This window comes from Petaurus breviceps, unplaced genomic scaffold, assembly GCF_028583685.1.
Source record: "Petaurus breviceps papuanus isolate PSGF00001 unplaced genomic scaffold, PetGlider_PUasm1.0 90865, whole genome shotgun sequence".
Classification (NCBI taxonomy): domain Eukaryota; kingdom Metazoa; phylum Chordata; class Mammalia; order Diprotodontia; family Petauridae; genus Petaurus; species Petaurus breviceps.
In genome coordinates this window covers 17,445,406-17,458,403 of record NW_027187367.1, presented here as the reverse complement: position 1 = coordinate 17,458,403, position 12,998 = coordinate 17,445,406, and the positions used below count along the sequence as shown (strand labels likewise).

Sequence of the window (12,998 nt, the reverse complement as noted above, 5' to 3'; positions counted from 1 at the left end):
CTCTCTCTCTCTCTCTCTCTCTCTCTCTCTCTCTCTCTCTCTCTCTCACACACACACACACACACACACACACACACACACACACACAACCGGCTTGCCCATCTGAACTTGGGGACTTGTAAATTCCGAAATGACCGTGGTCTCTGGGAAGACTTGGGACTCGGCACTCCGGTCAATCCAACCGGCGTCTTCCTAAGCTTCCCAGGGAGGGATTTTGGTGGAGTCTGAAAGAGAAAAGAACAAGTTCTTTTTTTAAAAACCATTTTGATTTTTTTTAAATGCCATGGATATAACTGAATAAGCCGTCTCAGGGATTTGGACTTGACGGAGGCAGAGTCCATCTGCCTGCAAATTCTCCTCTGCGTTTGGGGGGGAGCTGGAGGATTTTTCCCTGAGTCGGTCTTTGGCGAGGAAGGATGAACAGCAGAGCTGAGAGCCTGGCGAAGACTGTTCCCCCCACCCAGGGATAAATGGTGCCTCTCGGAGGTGAGTGTTAGGATCATTTTTTTTTTTCCTCTCCGTTGTTTTTTCCACTCCTGGACTGTTGTCGATGCTGTCCCGGGGAGCCGTCGCTGGGGGGTGGGGGTGGAGGAAACGGGTGGACTAAAGCCGTAAGAGGAAAACGACAACTTTATATCCCCTTTTCTCTGGCTGCGGGGCTTAGGATACTGGGTGGGGAACGAGACCCCCCTCACTCCTAGCAGACATGTTGATCCCCTCCCCCCGACCATGTCCCTTGGGGCTTGCTTCACTCCTCAATAGGGAGGGATTTTATAGGGTGAAAAGGGGTACGGAACTGCTAAGAATAGGAGTGCAAGGATCGTCAGTGTTTTTTCTGCGCTGTCAGATCGGGAGCAAGAGAGATGGGAGAGTCGGAGAAGAGGCAGAATCTGGGAATCGGGTGGGAGCCAGAGAAGAACTTTGCTGGCCAGAACCACTCTGTTGCATCTCCAGATCTTTCAGGGCATGATCCTGTCTGGCCAGGGTGGCTTATGTTAGGGCAAAGGGGTGGAGAGATGGGGGATGAGAGAGGAGAAGATAGCAGAAGGAGGCAGGTAGGGGCTTGGGCTATCCTTTAGATTTAGGGCCTGGATGGGGTAGGATATGGGACTGGGTGTGGGAGGGGTGTGTTTGGAGGTGGGAGGGAGGAGGTGCTGATTTTATTTAGGGAGGCAGATGGGGGCGGGGGTTGGCCATTCTATGTAGGAGGGTAAGCAGGGCACCTGGGGACAGTTAGGGGCACTCAAGTAGCATGATGAAGCAGTTGTGGACACTGGCATCAGTGGTACCCCCCAGTCCCTGCCCCTCACCCTCCTGCCAGTCCAGCCCTGCTCTCTTTCTCTATCTGGTAGGGACCAGTTCTAAAGCTAGCAATTCTAACCCTGCGCAGAGCAGCGCTGTCAGAAGAGGCCCATCTCTCCACTTTCCCTGCCCAGGGGTGCAAAGGAGGCAGTCATGAGACTGAAACGGATGGAGAGACAGAAAGAGTGAGACAGTGGGACAAATGCTGGGAAAGGCAGAGACAGGCAAAGGGACAGAGAGAGAGATGGAGAAAACAGGGAGACAAATTGAGAGAAAGAGTCAGAAAGGGAGCCCCCGATCTTGACATCATATTATCTTTGGACATTAGATACATACACATTCAGTAGTTCAAAATGGTACATGTCATATGTACATTACATAGTCATGCCCCCTATATGCTGGGAGTTGTAGGATAGGGCTGCAGACACATCTCTATTTCTTCGAAACAGCTCCGTGTGTGTGTGTGTGTGTGTGTGTGTGTGTTGGGGTAGGGAACTAAGGGGGAAGGAAAAAGTGGTACAGGGTAGGAAAGAGAATCACAAGCCCCTTGTTGCCTGAAGTGGGGGTGGGGGCTCCAGCAATAGTAGAGGAAGGGTAAAGCCCTCAGAAAATTGCTCCTTTGCATGAAAGAAGTTCACCCTGACTGGGAGTTCCCCAGTTGGGTTTATTTGTTCATTTCTGGCTGTCTCAGTGGCCTTAGAACCAGTGTATGCCTTGGAAGACCTAATTTGATAGCAAAGATGGGGGCAATGAGCTTGGGGGGCATTGCCTTTAATGATTCTGATTGTGCCTTCCGGTGGTCATTCATTTCTTTTGGAGGTGCAGTCCTCTTTAATACTGTAACTGGTAGTGCTTAAATGTTTACAGCAGGATATGGGCTTGACAGGGGCTGGGTTGGGCTGGGCTGAAGGAGATCTGTATCCCAATGCAATTAAAAAGCAGAAACCATTCACAAAACCTTGTTAGCCGAAGGAGTAAGTTTCCCATGGCTCTGCCATGGATCGTGTCCCTTCCTTTTGACAATAAGCTCACTGCATTTCTCTCTGGACCTAGGCTGGGAGTTGTGTTACATGTCACCTGGCCCTGCTTCCTGGCCAGCCCTTGTCCCTAAGCAAGCCCTTGTGAGACCCCATCCCATACCTCTACCCAACCCCCTCATGATTTTCCTGTCTTGAGTGCTTCTTGTCTAAATTCTGATGAGGAACACGATCACTTATCTTCCTCTCCTGCCCCAGGGAATACAAACAGCGGACTTGGCATTTCTGCACCAGTTATAGGCACTGCTTCTCTGGATCAGACTGACAGGTCTGTCTGCTGCCAGGCTTCTGTAGCAGCCTGGGGCTCCTCTCTGGCCCTGGTCTCTTCCTTCCCCTAAATGCCTAATCTGTTCCCTGAGCCTGAACACCCTCTCACCCCACCATGCTCCTTGGAGCATGGGCCCAAAGATAACTGTGGGAAGGAAAGATTGGGGGGAGAGGTAGCAAGGGAAGGCAGAGATGTCTTGTTAGTAGGCATGAGGGTGGAAGCTGGGGGCTTCCTAGGGACAAAACTGAGAAACAGGAGATGAGGGGCCAGGGTAGAGAACCAAATATCCCCTAGATGTTTAGCACTCTTTCTCCTCACGTTATCTTATATTTACTTGTCTGTTTGCATGTTGTATCTCCTGGTAGAATGGAAGCCCCTTGAGGGCAGGACTACTTTTCATGTTTGTATTTGTATACCCCATGCCCAAAACAGTGTCTTGCACATAGTGAGTATTTAATAGCTGTTTGTTGAATCAAATTGAATTGAATAATCCTCCACCTCCCCCCAAAGCCCTAGGTTTAGGTAACCTTGAGCTAGAGGCTAGTTCTATTACAGAACAGAGCTGGTAGTGGGGAAAACCAGGTGTCTAACAAGTACATAGATTTCTCAAGCTCCACCTTCAGCCTGCCATCATTGGAGCACAAGGAGCCACCCACTCCCATCTGTTTTCCTTTTCAGGAGCCCCCAAGGCCTTTCTTGCCCAGAACCCCTCAGCTGAAAGGCAGCTGGGAATTTGAGTCAATTAGGCTTACCTTGGGGGAGTTCCTGCTTCCTGAACTGGGTAGAAGACCTGACACTAGCCCATCCTTGGGGCTTGCCCAGTCTGATAGAGGAATCATAGTCCACCTCAGGAGCCTTCTCTTCTGACTTGGGAAACTAAGAAAGCATCTACATGTAACCAAATGGTGAAGGGAAACATAGACTACATTTTTCAGTATTTTGTGATTTTATTTGGAGGATAGGAGGACAAGACTGGAGTTTTACATTCAAACTTCTAAATTTAGGCCTGAGATAGAACAGTTTTTTGAAACTACTGGAGTCAGAATAACCTTTCCCTACTTGCTGCCATGAGAGCTGGTTGGACAAGATATCCTGGTAAAAGAGGGCCACCCTCTCCATAGGATCCCTGAGACAATAGGTGGTTACATTACTAGCCAGCCCATACCATCAGAAGCCAACAAGCTGTGAGAAAGGGCCCTGTGGAGTGCCCAATGGGATATCGGTGCCTTTGTGAAAAGCCCTGTGGAGCCCCTGGTGGTTTTGACTCTGGCCTGGGATAGAGTTCAAACATTTTCAATTGTGTCCTACTCTTTGTCACCCTTCTTGACTGAGATACTGGAGTGATTTGCCATTTCCTTCTCCGGCTCATTTTACAGATCAGGAAACTGAGGCAAACAGTGTTTAGTGACTTGCTCCGGGTTACACAGCTAGTAAGTACCTGAGGCCACATTTGAACTCAGGGCCTCCAGATTCCAGGTCCCGAACTCAATCCACTGCACCAAGGTAACAATAATTGAATGAAGGAGGGAAGACAAAGTGAGAAAGTCATGAGAGGGAACTGGAGACTTGAGAGTAAAGAAGTGAACATGGTTGTCAGGTGGTTGCTTCCATTAGGCAAAGCCCTACTTTCTTCTAATGCTGTGAGCTACAGATGATCTTATTGTCACTTATCTGGGGAGAGGTAGTCTTGAAAATAACAACAACATATTACTAATAATATCAATATGTCATATCAATATAATAATAGCAATAATAATAACAATAAATGACTTATATTTGATAGTGCTTTGCTATTTTCATTCATTATTTCATTTGATTTTCACAATTCTGTAATGTAGGCAGAGTAGGGATTTTTCCTGGTTTTTTGTTTTATTGCTTGTTTTAGAAGTAAGGAAATTGAGACTCAAGAGAGGGTGACTTACCCAAGGTTTTGTAGCTAATAAGTAGAGGAATCAGGGCTTGCACATAAATCTTCTTCCTATTAATCCAATGCTCTATTATACCCCTTGGACTATTTTAAGAAGCATCAACTTCTTTCCTAACCCAAGGGGTAATGGATTTGTGCCCCAGAAGGTAACTAGAGGCCAGGAGAGACTAGCCTGTCTGGATTTCCCCAAGGGCACAAAGAAAGCTGCAGTAAGTACCCACTCTGGATGCTGTGCTCTTTAGCTTGGCCTCTGGTGGTAGGAAAGATGGGGAGGGGCCTGGCTAGCTCTGATGGTGCTAAGTGAGAAGTTTCATTCTACTTGGGCCCAATTGGTCCCCAGTAATATCTTTATTAGACTGGAGGAAGGAATAAAGTGGAAATACGGGGGCTGGGTGAGGGGGAGTAAAAGAAACATGACCTTTCAGTTTCTTAGAAGAATGATTTTCTGTCGGGGGTCTGCCAGAAGTGTTTGAAGCAAACAGATGTAAACAGGTCATTAAGACCTCCCTAGGAGCCCCCCTGAAAATTTTGAAAATTGTTCTTCTGAGACTTAGTTCTGCCTCTTTTGTAGAAGCTCCACTCCCTTGCCTTTCTGATGTCCCTTTTTGAATTCTTATCTCCTGAGGACATTTGTTGGGAAACAGTCACTCTACCTTTTACAAGCTTCATTGGTTTCTTATTAATACATGGGATTAGAAAGCAACCCCTTCCTCCATCTCTGGCCCCACCCTTTACCCAATCTCCTAGCAACAACTCATGAGGATCCTGGTGTAGGGGAGATGGGGAAGGGGCAGGGGAGCAGTTTAGTAATGATGGCAAGAGAAATATCATTTTTATAATTTATTTCATTCCTATTATAGAAGCTCATAGTTGTTTACCAATGTGGGCAATGTGAACAGAGAGCTGGAGTTGGAATCTGAGGACATATGTTCAAATTCAACTTCTGATTTTACACCACCTGTGTGACCCTGGACAAATCATTTATCCTTTTAGGTTCTCTGAGATTCCTTATCTGTAAAACAAAGACATTGGATTAGTTGATCTCTACATAATATGAATCTATGATCCTACTTTGAGTTATTTACCTGCTTGTCTGTGGTTGAACTCTTATGTAGGGGCTATTGCCACACAGTTATAGAATTTAACTCAGCTGTTTAGCAAAGATGAAAATGGACAGGGATATGTTTACACCATGAGCAGCTCCAGACCTTGAAGGATGGTGAGCATTTTAAGGGAGGGAGAAGACAAAAATAGAGGCTAGAATCAGGGAAGTATCCTGGGTGCACCATATCCTGACCAATCAGGATAAGAGGAAACCTTTAACTGTTCTTGGACCAATTGGGGGTAACTTTATGGAGAAAGTGTGACATTTAGTTGGTTGTCTGTTCACTTGTTTTCAAGTGTTAAAGGCCATTGGGGTGGAGATAGAAGGCAAAAAGAAGTAGTGTAGGGGGTGAGCTAGAGAATTTCATAGGGTACCAGACAAAGACCTGTTGTCTCACTTATGCAATATGAATAGTGTTTCCTCTCAGGCTAGGGGAAGCAGGTATATTTTGGTTTTCCCTCATGTTGTAGTAAAAAAGAGTGCTAAGCTTGGAGTCAATCAACCAAACAACCAACCAACCAATAAATAGCCAAGCATTTATTAAACAACCACTACTGGTTATGTGCTTGGTGCCAGGGATACGAATACAAAAATTATATCATCCTCACCTTTAAGAAACTTAAATTCCATGATGTCTAAAAATAAAATTAAGAGGTGAGAGAGGAATATATTGGGAGAAGGAGAAAGGGAGAGATAGAATTTTTTTTCCACCACACCAAAATTTTGGCTTTGTATAAGTAAGATTTTTCTAAGAGAGCTGTCCAAAAGTACAATGGTCTGCCTTCCAGGGGCAATGAGTTTCCCATCATTGGATGTCTTTGGGTCAAGACTGGATGACAACTTGTCAGAGATATGGTAAAGGAGGTTCCTGTTCAGGTAGGGATTAGACTAGATAGAATTCTAATGTTCATTTCCAATTTTGAGATACTGAGATGCTGTGAAAATAACCTGATAGGTAGGAGTGACTGGTCCTCTAACTTGTTAAATCTATCTTGTTTTCCCCAGGCCTGCCTAGTTGCCTTTCGCTGTTCACCATTATGTTACCAGAACCTGGAGCTCATCCCATGGGTCTTCACTTCCTTGTTTTCTGACCCAGAATTGCTATCCTTCTGCTGAAGACCAACCCTGTGCAAAGTCTTGGTTCTGCCCAACATCTAGATCCCTCGGTTTTAATCTATTGGCTGATTTAAAATTCTGCATCACAGCCTCAGCCAATCAGAAAGCTACTCTGACACTAGCTTGATTGCCAGTGTTTCACCTATACCCTGAACCTATGGTTACACATATGTTTTTTTTAAATAGATTTTTATTGATATCTTTTGTTTTTACTTCACATAGATTTCCCCCTCTATTCCTCCCAAGCCCCCAGTCATCCCTCATAACAAAGACGTTTAAAAAAAAGAAATGAAAGAAGAAAGAGGAATTTTTTTTTTTAGTAAAACTGATCAATACATTGAAAAGAAAATTGATGTTATACACAATGCTACTTTATGTCCAGGGATATCTCTCCCCCCTGCCCACTTCTGCAAAGGAGTGGGGTGAGATATCTTCTCATATCTCTTCTTTGGGGGCCAACCTTGAATATTATAATTTCATGGTACCCATGTGGCCACACAGATTTTCATTAATGTGTGAAGCTGTGTTACTGAAGGCATCCCACAATTTACAATGATATCCCATTCCTTGAGAATGTGAAAGCTGAATTTATGTTCCAAATGGTTAAGTAAGTATGTGATGTACTAATGGCCCACTGCTGAGAACCTGGAGTATAGGAGATAAGAGTGGAACAAAACCTGTGTTAGGGTCCTGGTTCCTGTCCATTCCCTTGTTCGTTGCCTGGGGAAAGAGAAAAATGTTGCTGCTGTTCAGTTTTTCAGTCATTTCCTACTCTTCATGACCCCATTTGGAGTTTTATTGGCAAAGATACTGGAGAAGTTTGCCATTTCTTTCTCCATCTCATTTTACAGATGAGGAAACTGAGGCAAATAGTGTTAAGTGCTCAGGGTCAGTATCTGAAGTCAGATTTGAACTAAGGTGCTTCTGACTCTTGACCTGGCAATCTATCTACTGTGCAATCTAGCTGACCGAAAGGAAGATATGGACATGTCTGATGAGGAAGAGGATGCCACATCTGACCAATATTTCTGTGGTCTAGACCCTGTGAACATCCTGAGGACATGGGACCCTATAACAAGCCCCGTGATAGGCCAGAAGCTGTAACCCCTTTGTCTACTGTGGACACTTGAAGTGTCGTAAATGATTATGAGCTCAGACTCCTGGACATCTGTAGTTTGTCACATTTAAGTGAGGCCACCTTAACCAGGAGTATGGGGATGATGACAATGACAATGGTGATAGTGATGAAGATGATGATGATGGTAGTGATGACAACCCATTTTCCTATAGCTCTTTCAGATTTGCACAGTGCCTTACAGGAGATATTTGAAAAGCACTTGCTTAGCACAGTGCCTGGTACATAGTACGCATTTGATACATGCTTATTCACACCTTCCCTATCTTATACCTTGCAACCACCCTATCTATGATAGAGATACTGCAGATGTTATTACCTGAACTTTACAGATGAGGAAACTGAGTCCCAGAGACATTAAGCAACTTGCCAAAGACCACACAGCTACTAAGTGTGAGAGGCAGGATTTGAACCCAAATAGATCCTTCTAACTCCAGGTTCAACCCTCTACCCACCATGGCATACTTGCCCCTTTGATGAGAGATGAGTCCAGTGGATAGTCCTGCATCTTTTTTCAAATAGTAATGCTTTTTAAATTAAAAAAAAAACCCTGCATTCAACTAGCCAGAAAATCGTGCCAGAGCCTCTTTCCTCCCATGTTGCTATCCAGGGTCCAGAGATTGCCTTAGCCTGGGCCTTTGCCAACCAATCTGCCAACCCTCTCTACCTTGGCCCCTGGTCCTGGTCTTTTGCCTTTGCTCTCACCATGATTTTGATCACAGTTTACTCTTACTATTTGCCTTGGCTCTAGTTGGTCTCACCTGCCTTTCTGCTTCCTGCCCACACCCAGCAACTGTTGCTTCTCTGACGACCTTAGTGTCCTCGAAAGCTGTGTATTGTCTTCTGCCTCTCCTCACTGTCTAAGCCAACCTGCTTCTGCGCCTGGAAGCCCTGGTTACCAAGCCAATTCTAATGAGCTGCCGCCCTTCCATCTCAAAGACAGAAACCTCCAAGTTCCCATGGGTATTGGCTATGGGAGTGACAAGAGGTGAATACACCGAGCCTGGAAATCTCTTTGTGAATTTTCTCTAGACAAAAAGGAAAAGCCCTTACCCTCTCCAGGACTCAGTTTCCTCCTAAATAAAATAAAGGGGATATGGAGACAGAGGATCAAAATGATAACAGTATGATCTCTAGAGTCAGACTACTTAGGTTCAAATTCTATATAACACTATTTGCATGACACTAAGAAACTGTCCTAAGTGGTTGTAATCATCTTTCTTGCTTACAGCACTCCTATCTGGACGTGTGTGTGTGTGTGTGTGAGAGAGAGAGAGAGAGAGACAGACAGACAGACAGAGACAGATGGAGAGAGAGACAGAGAAAGAGAAAGGAGACAGAGACAGAGAGGAAGGAGAAAGAGAGAAATAGATAGAGACAGAGACAGACAGACAGACAGAATATATCCCATTCCTACATATATCACATACGTGTTGTTATGATTCCCTCATTTCAGACACTTCGTGACCACATTTGGGGGGGGGGTTCTTTTTAAAGATACTGGAGTGATTTTGCCATTTTTTCCAGTTTTACAGATTCCGATGAAGCAAATTACTGAGGCAAATAGAGTTAAGTGACTTGCCCAGGGTAACACAGCTAGTAAATGTTTGAGGCTAGATTTGAACTCAGGAAGATGAGTCTTCTAGATTACAAGTCTGATGCTGTGTCCCCTGCATAACCTAGCTGTTCTGTAGTGTTCACACATTCCTCTGTTTTCCTGGCCCTCCAAAATAAAATAACAACTTCCCTGGTGCTCAGTTTCCTCATCTGTAACAGGAAGGAGCACATAAGATGCCTTCTGGGGTCTCTTCCTGTTCTAAATCTATGATTCAATGACCTGGGCTTGTATTCTGGTACTCTACTTAATGTCTGAGTGACATGGGGCAAGTCATATGATTTATACCTGGTGTTTATTAATCAATCAACAAATGTTTATTAAACACCTATTTGGTGCTAAGGATAAGAAGGTGAAACAGTCCCTGCCTTCAAGGAGTTTACATTCAATAGAGTGAAATATACAGATATATACAAAATAAATAAAAGGTGATTTTTTTTTTAGAATAAAAGTCTCAGCAGCAAGGGGGATCAGGAAAGACTTTATGTAGGAGGTAACATTTTAACTAAGCTTTAAAACAAACCAGGAGGGGTGGATAGAGTTCTGGGCCTGAAGTCAGGAGGACCTGAGTTCAAATCTGGTTCAGACACTTCCTAGCTGTGTGATCTTGGGCAATTCACTTAACCCTGTTGGCCTCCAGTTCTTCATCTGTAAAATGAGCTGGAGAAGGAAATGGTAAACCACTCCAGTATCTCTGCCAAGAAAACCTCAGACAGAGGTGAGGAGGGAACACATTTTAGGCATGGGCAACAGTCTGTGAAAAGACACAGAGACAGTAGATGGAGTGTCATTTGTGAAGAGCAGCATGGAGGACAAGTTAGTCTGTGTCAAAGAGAATATGGAAAGGGGGTAATGTACAATAATGCAGGAAAGATAGGTCTGAGGTAAGTGGGCTTTAAATGCCAAACAGAGGTATTTGAGGTATTAAGAAACTGTTGAAATTTATTGGGCAGGGAAAATGACATGGTCAGACCTGTGATTTAGGAATATCACTTTGGTGGCTGTGTGGAAGGTAGATTTGAGGAGAGAAATCTGAGTCAGGCAAGAAGTGAAGACATCCTGAACAAGTGTGGTACAGAGTGGGCCACAGATGCTAGAGTTACTGTGGTACAGAAGTGACAGGATTTGGGAAGATGTGGAGGGTGAGAGAAAGTGAGGAGTCAAGAATGAGTCAGAGGATGCAAGGCTGATTTCCTGGAAGGATGGTGGTCCCCTCAACAGAAATGGGAAATTTTAGAAGAGGGTTGCGTCTGAAGGGAAAATATGAAGTCTCTTTTGGGCATTTTGAGTTTGAAATGGCCATCCAGTTCAAAATGTACAATAGGTAGCTGGTTATTGAAGAGAGGCTAGGGTTGGATATATACAATGATTTAAGAGTCACCTGCACAGAGGTGATCACTGAATTCAATTATGCTGATGAGGTCACAAGAAATAGAGTCTTTCACCTCTCTGTCTCTGTGTCTCTCTCTCTGTCTGTCTCTCTCTCTCTTCGTCTCTCCCTATCTGTCTCTCTTTGCCCCTCTGGCCCTCTCTTTGCCCCATGTTTCTCTCTGTGCTTCTGTCTTTCTGTCTCTCTTTGCCATTCTATCTATCTCTCTCTGTCTCTCTCTATTTCTGTTTGTCTGTCTCTCTGTCTCTCTCTATTTGTCTCTCTTTGCCCCATGTTTCTCTCTGTGTTTCTGTCTGTCTTTGCTGCTCTATTTGTCTCTCTGTTTCCCCCCTCCCCCCGCCACATTCTGTCTGTCTTTATCTTTTGTTTATCTTTTCTCTCTCCTCCTCTCTATCTCTGTCACCAGCCCTTTTGGCTTAGGTATGAACATAGAATCTTCTTCACTTTGATGCACTTGGGACAGAGGTTGACTGTAAATAAATATCTGCATGTATATTGACATATGCACATATGCCTAATGACTAATAACTAAAAGAAAGAGGATAAAATAAAACAGAAAAAATTGATGACTAATAGAGTAGAGGGTATCTTTTCCAAGATATCCCTACTCTAACCATGAGTGGCTAGCAAAGCATCTTGGCCTAACTAGCTTCCCCTTCCCATCTACCCTTAGCCACCAGACCACATATGGTCATCCTCCATGCTTCCTGTATACAGGGATCAGCATATGGCCTCCTTATGAGTCTTCATCCTCAGTTCCCCCTTTAGTCATTTGAAAACTAGCACTTTTTCTGAGCTGTCTTCCTTCTGGCTGCCTTGGGTCATTTGTTAACCATGGCCCCTTAGCTCCACCTTTCCATGGCACTTACCTGTGATTCAGATTTGATGCCAATGTGCTGTCTAGATCTTTATCACTCTGCAGCTGTTACTTATGTAAGAACATAAGAGCATAAGAAATGCCACCTTGGGCCAGTCTCATGATCCTCTCGCACAGGTGGTGTCTCCAGGATGTCCCCAGAGATAGATTGTGGGAGAACAGGGAGGAGTGTCTTCTGGGTTCCTAATACTCTGTTACAAGTATTCATTCATTAATTAAACTAAATCCTCCTTGAATCTATTTGTATATTTAACTTGTACCACCTCTTGGGTAACAAACACCATATGCTTAGTTCTTGTGATATGGAATGGAAAAGGACTTCCTTTTGTTTGTACTAAATATTTGTTTTTCTCTACCCCCCACACACACATACACTTGAGCTTCAAGGCAAGGTATGTGTGTAAGGGGGTCATTCTAATCTTCTATGATTTGGTAAACATGTCATACTTATTTGCCCCCTCTCCTTCCATCTTGTCTGTTGCTTTATGTACTCTGATCTTATCCACAACATCACAGATTTAGTGCCAGAAAGGACCTCAGAGGTCATCACTTCCTAACCTCTTATGTCATGGTTGAGGAAACTGAGGCCCAAGGAGATTAAGTGACTTAGCCAAGGATATACAGGAGGCAAACCCCAGAGGTGCGGTTTGAACACAGGTCCTATGACTGCAGAACCAGTGCTCATGCTGTCACATATCATTTCATCTTTCTAGACTGAAAAAGCTTCATTTTTGCAGTCTTTTATATACCTTTGCTGTTATAAATATTCAATTCTCATTTCCAGGCCCCCTTCCCCAGGGATGGAAAATTGGGAGTAAGGCCATTCAGACTGGCAACTCTAAGTTGTATATGACCACAACTTTTCTCATTTACTTTTTCATTTCCAGTACATGCTTTATGTCAGCTCTGTAGCAGCACAAAACAATGACCCTAGCCAGGAGTGTGCTAGAGCCAGCTTCCACAAACTCTGGAGAGCCGGTTGTTAAATTTTCATTTTTTAAAATTCCATTTTATTTTCATTTTCTGTTCCAAATTTTCCCCCTCCCTTTACCACCTCTCTCAACCATTGAGAAGGCAAGAAATACAATACCCATTATGATATGAAGGCATGTAAAACACTTTCTCATTAGTCATGTTCTAAAAAAGAAAAAAAAGATGAAGGAAGGAAGGAAGGGAGGGAGGAAGGAAGGAAGGAAGGAAGGAAGGAAGGAAGGAAGGAAGGAAGG

General features: G+C 44.1%; 1 protein-coding gene across 1 annotated transcript in view; it reads left to right on the top strand.

The window, feature by feature from the left end:
• Nucleotides 1–50: 50 nt before the first annotated feature.
• LRFN2 (leucine rich repeat and fibronectin type III domain containing 2) overlaps nt 51–12,998 on the top strand; it is a 347,503-nt gene continuing 334,555 nt past the window's right edge. Inside the window, exon 1 of the mRNA XM_069073624.1 lies at nt 51–486. The gene's annotated coding sequence lies outside the window, so the exon portion shown is untranslated. The remainder of the gene's footprint in view (nt 487–12,998) is intronic.